Source organism: Cupressus sempervirens, chromosome 4 (assembly GCF_028749045.1).
Source record: "Cupressus sempervirens isolate cs-2001-9-10 chromosome 4, ASM2874904v1, whole genome shotgun sequence".
Taxonomy (NCBI): domain Eukaryota; kingdom Viridiplantae; phylum Streptophyta; class Pinopsida; order Cupressales; family Cupressaceae; genus Cupressus; species Cupressus sempervirens.
The window spans coordinates 778,313,171-778,319,170 of record NC_143121.1 but is presented as its reverse complement, the minus strand read 5'-3'; positions in this window follow the sequence as shown (position 1 = coordinate 778,319,170).

Sequence of the window (6,000 nt, the reverse complement as noted above, 5' to 3'; positions counted from 1 at the left end):
AAATATTCTGTCCCATTGTGGTTATTGCTGACTAAATTTTTTGTCATCGTTGTTTTGTCCAATAAGATTTGAGGTGATTTCAAAGTCTAGAAAATACATTAGAAATTCCTCTTAATGAAAGCAAGATAAAAGAAAACGAATCCACATTTGGAAAAAATGAAAAACTTCCCAACAGAATATCTTGTTGGTGATTGAAGTGGATATAAATACAGTATTTACCATACAAGTGTCGGTTATAGCTGCTATCTGCTTCACACTAAGACATGAGGAGAAACATCTACACAAAAACTTGCAAATGAATAAAATTGTTAATTAATTGTAATATTAAAAAATCAAAATACTTAGAAGACACCGTCTCCTGACAGCCAAAAATCCCAGCCTTAACCAAACTTGATATAGAATGGCAGAATAAAAGTGGAAAAATGGTGGAAATGTAGAATACTAATAAGTAGAACTGGAAATATGCCAGTAAATTAATCTATATTAAAAAATAATATTAACAAGTAAACACAAGGTAATTAATATGAATTTCTTACACATTAGAACCTAGGGAAAGTTATAAGTAGGAGATAGCAAGTTGAATTGTGATATTGCCATCAGGATTTAACTATGTAGATTTTGAACCTTGTTTGAAGAGTCTGTGATGATCGGAGGATAGCAATTGCATGCGGCCGTGCATGAGGGTTTTGGTAGCTGGTTTAGCTTCCTCTGGGCTATGCAAACATGGGGAAATCTTCCCATTTCTCTACAATCTGCTGTGATCTTTTGCAGCCTTGATATCTGGGACAAAATTTTGTTGAGCAGGGTTTGATTGCATTGTGGGAATTGTGGGAATCAGTTTTTTTGAGTTTTTTCAATCATCTATATTTCTAAGTTTGTTTGCTGGGCTCTTATGGCCACGAATGGGGTCTCCAAGAGTCTCATTCGTGTTGGAGCCGGTTGTGATGGATCTACTCCTATGGCGAGTTCTCATGAGAAAGAGCCATTTTATGTTAGCGAGCGTCAGAAGGTAAATAAGGTTAACGGATGCCTTCCGCATAGTCAGGATCAGCCTGTGCTAGTTATTCCTCCGGAAGCAATAATGGAAGATATGGACTATTTGGCCACACATGCATTGATATGCAAGTTTCTTGGTATCCGGATTCCCTATCGGCTCTGGAAGCCTAGATTCACCGTTCATGGCAGGTGGAAGGTGATATGGATATTATGCTGGCTGGTAATAGTTACTTTGTGGTGAATTACTCTTGCATGTCAGATTGAAACTGGGTCTTTGAGGGAGGCCTATATTTTTATGACCGTGTTGGTCTTTTTGTCAAGCCCTGGCATATGTGGTTCAATTCTGTTGAGGATTTTCCTTCGAGGGTGCCTGTTTGGGTCCGCCTGCTACAACTTCCTTTGGAATTCTGGCGTGAGGATATCCTGTGACAGATTGTTGCTGTGCTTGGAAAGCCGACTGCTATAGCACATCAATCACTAGACAAAAAGGTTATTTCTTATGCCCATATTTGTGTTGATATTGATTTAAATAATCCTTTTCTAGATTCTTTAGAAATTTGCCTAGGTTCCACTTCTTGGATCCAACAACTAGACTATGAATCTATTCCCTTCCATTGCCGCATTTGTCATGCATATGGGCATTTACAGCGTCAATGCCCTCATGCCTCCAAAGGCAGTGGGACCCCTGTTGGGTTCTCTGGTCCAAGGATGGCCAATGATGGTAAGGGGAATGGTCATAATGTTAGTTCTGGAAAAGGCAATGTTCAAACTGATAGTACAAGAAAAGGGAAAGCTCAAATGAATACTTCAAGTCAGGGGCAAGGGACATCTAGTTCTTCTAGTCCTGATCAGGATGGTTTTATCCTAGCTCGAACCTGTGCTAAGGGGCAGGGTAAGAAGCGATCTCATCTAGATTGGCAAGTGGATTCAGGGTTCAATCGTTTTGAGGTTCTTGACAACATGGTCATAGAAGAAGGTATTCCTGCAGAGGCTCAATGTGCAGCTATTGGCTCAGAGGGGAGGAGTTCTACTCTTAGTGGCAACCAGGATGTTATAGTTCAGCAGTTGCCAGAGACTTCTATTGGCCCTGAGTCTGGTGCCCTTGTGATTTCTCTTGCTCCACAGGAAAAGGATGTTCTTTTAGCAGATTTGGTTAAAGATGTGTTTGCTTCTGGTAAAGGTAAGGGATCTTCTCTTGCTTTGGGCTTGATGCAAAGACCATTTAAGAAAGTCTCTTTTGCTACTCCTTCAAGAGTTGGTCGAAAGCAGGATCAGGAAAAAAATAAACTTACAGGAGATTTACTGGTAGAGTCTGGGGCTGTCAGGACCTTGGATGAGCATTTTCCCCACTCTACTCAATGATTATTCTCTCATGAAATGTAAGGGGGTTGAATAGCATCCCCAGGCAAAAAGCTATTCGTGAGCTGGTGGTTGAGCATTCTCTGAATATACTTTATATACAGAAGACCAAGCTTTCAATGGACTTCATGTTTAGATGTGCTCCTAACATTTGGTTTCTAGGCCAATGTTAGTGCGTTGGTGCTTTGGGGAGTTCTGGTGGTCTTGCTATTTGTTGGGATCCAAGGAAAGTAACGCCACTTTACCGGGTCTCCTACCTCTCGACTCTCTCAATGGTTGCTTCCTCTCTAGAAACTGGAGAGCTGATTCTTGTTACTAATGTGTATGCTCCTATTGATCTCCTTGGCAAGATTAAGCTCTGGGATCATATTAGGCATGTCAGAAGCTGTCATCCTTTCTTGCCTTGGATTGTGGATGGAGACTTTAACTCTGTTCTCAGTCTGGAGGAGAAGAGGGGTGGGTTGGCCCACTTGGGTCCTTCTTTTGAGCTTCTTCGACAAAATATTGATCTTTTAGATCTCTCTGATTTCAAACCTCTCAATGGGCTCTTCACTTGGAACAATCGAAGGGCTGGTAATGATGTTATCTCAGAACGCTTGGACAGGTTCCTTGTTTCTTGTTTTTGGAACTATGGATCTCTTTCGCTCTCTTCTGAAATTCTTGATTGGAGAGGTTCTTACCACTGGCCTATTAAGCTCACAGCTAGTTATGTTGTTGTCCCCAAGAAGCCTCCCTTTAAGTTCCAGCTGATGTGGCTTCGAGACTCTTCTCTTCATGACTTAATGGTTCACTGGTGGAGACAGGGAGGCCCTACCTATGGCACTGCTCTGTTCTCCTTCTCTAAAAAACTTCAATATGCTAAAAGGAAGTTGAAGCATTAGAACAGGAATTGCTTTGGTAATCTCCATATTATGAAGAAGAGGGCTCAGGATTGTCTTGATGTTATTACCAGGCAGATTCGGGATCTGGGTTTTTCAGAAGCTCTCGGCATTGCAGAATCCCAAGCTTCTACTGATTTAGCTGAGTGGGATCTTAGAGAAGAAATTTATTGGAAACAGAAGGCTCGAGTTGATTGGCTTCAGGAAGGGGACAAGAACACTACATTTTTTCATAAATCTGTGCAGGCTCGACATAACAGGAGTTATATTTCTTCTTTGATTACTTCTAATGGGACGCATCTAACTTCTTCTCAAGCTATTTACAAGGAAGCTATTCAGTTTTACTCTGCTCTCTTTTCAGATGATTTACCTCCAATAGAAATTGAGGAGAATACTATCTTGTCTTGTATTCCCTCTATTGTGACCAGTGAGATGAATGATTCTCTTATGAGGCCAATTAGTATGTCTGACTTGGAAGGGGTGGTCTTTGGCTTGCGGATGGGAAAAGCTCTGGGGCCGAATGGCTTCCCTATTGAATTCTTTCAAGAATTTTGGGATATTATCAATCATGACCTTTTGGATGTGGTTCAGAGTCCTTTTCCAACAAAGAAATGCTTCGGGCCTTGAATGCTACTTTCTTAGTCCTTATTTTGAAGAAAGAAGAGGCTAATCAGCTAGACTTTTTTAGGCCCATTGCTCTTTGTAATGTGGTCTATAAAATCATCACTAAGTTCCTAGTAAAGAGGCTTAAAGTTTTCCTTCCCATGGTTATCTTTGAGGAACAAGGGGGTTTTGTGGCAAGAAATCAAATTTTGGATGGGGTGGTTATTGCTTCTGAAGCTATTAACTCTATGTGTACTTCCAAGGAACGTGCTATGTTTATTAAGCTTGATATGGCTAAGGCTTATGACAGAGTCAATTGGGATTTCTTGCGGAAAGTTCTTCTAGCGTTTGGCTTCATTCAAGACTGGGTTAAATGGGTTCTTAGTTGTGTTACTACTCCTTCCTTCTCGGTCCTTCTTAATGGTGAACCGCCAGAGCTTTTTGGAGCTTCTAGAGGTCTTCGGCAGGGGGATCCCATCTCTCCTTATTTGTTTATCATTATGGCTGAGGGACTTGGTAGACTTATCAAGTTTCATGTTTCCCAAAATTTGATTCAAGGATGGCAATGGGGAAATGGTTTGCCTGCTCTTTCTCACCTCCAATTTTTTGATGATACTACTCTTGCTGGGAGAGCTCGGATTCAGGAAGCTAAAGCCTTTAGGCTCACCTTGGATACTTATTTGGCTATCTCTGGGCAGAAAATTAATGACCACAAGTCCTCTATTTTTTTCTTCAACACTCCTGAGCCGATCCAGTGGAGGATTGCTAATATCCTGAGATTTCAAATTGTGTCTCTCCCTCTAACTTACTTGGGGGTCCCTATTGTGGTGGGTAGACAGCCTAGGCTTTTCTGGCAAAGCTTGCTTGACAAACTTCGACAAAGGGTCAATCATTGGACTCCCAGGTGGCTTTCTACTGCTGGTAGGGTGACACTCCTTCAATCTGTTATTCAGGCTCTTCCCATATACAGAAGCATGGTTTAGGCTGCCCCAGTGTATTTTCTTAAGGAATTTGATGCCCTTTCTCGTCAATTTCTTTGGAGTGGTAATTTTCAACATACCAAATGGAGCCTCATCAATTGGGATACTATTGTAGGCCAAAAAAGGAAGGAGGCCTTGGCCTTCAGTCTGCTATCTTGTGCAGACAAGCTCTTGTTGCCAAGCTCTATTGGCATTGGTGTACTAGCTAGTCTCAGCTTTGGGTCCGTATCCTATCACACAAGTATTTACCTGCTGTAGAACCTTCAGATATTTCTAGGTTTTCTCTTGAGGTAAGAGGCTCTATGGTGTGGAATACCCTCAAGATTGGTGCTCACCTAGTGAAGAGAAGTTTATTTTGGATCTGCAACAGAGGCATTGAGGCTCTATTTTGGAGTGATTCTTGGAATGGGCATCCTCCTCTCCTATCCTCTCATCCTCACTTGCAGGCTCTTTGTGATTCTTTCCTTTCTGCTAGATGGAATAAGGTGGCTCATTATAAGGAGGCTTGTAACCTGGGCCTTGCTGTGGGTTATAGATGGAAGAATTCTTCTGATTGGCCTGTGGGTGGCTCACTGGGAGATTAGTTGGAACTATCTCAGATATTGGCTTCTAGGGAGTGCAGCTCATTGCAGGAACCTGATGTTTTATCTTAGGGAGGTGCTTCTTCTGGCAAGTATTTTGTTTCTTCTGAGTACCTTGCGTTGACGAAGCAGCTTTTTGGTGAGGTGGAGGTCTCTTGGTGGAAGAAAGTTTAGAATAGTTTTTTATGGCCTAAGTGTAACTTTTTCCTCTGGATTTTGGTTTACAATCGTTGTCTCACTTGGGATAATCTTTGTAAGTGAGGCTTCCAGGGGCCTTCCATCTGTGTTCTCTGCCGCAACAGTGAAGAGATTGTTTCTCACCTTTTTTTCCAATGCCCCTTTGCCAAACAGATTTGGCACTTCTAGTGGAGTGTGTGGAGATGCACATGTTGGCATGTTTCCTCTTTGTCTAAATTCTAGGACCACTTGGGCCATTCCCCTTCCAAGACTTCTTTTCTTCAGGTTGCTTGGACTATCGGCCCTTCCCTTATTTTATGGCATGTTTGGCTTGAGAGGAATAGGAGGATCTTTCATGATTTGCAGTTTGAGATCAGGCACCTGTGGTGGAAAATTGTTAATTGCCTTCAAGAAACACTCCTAGCT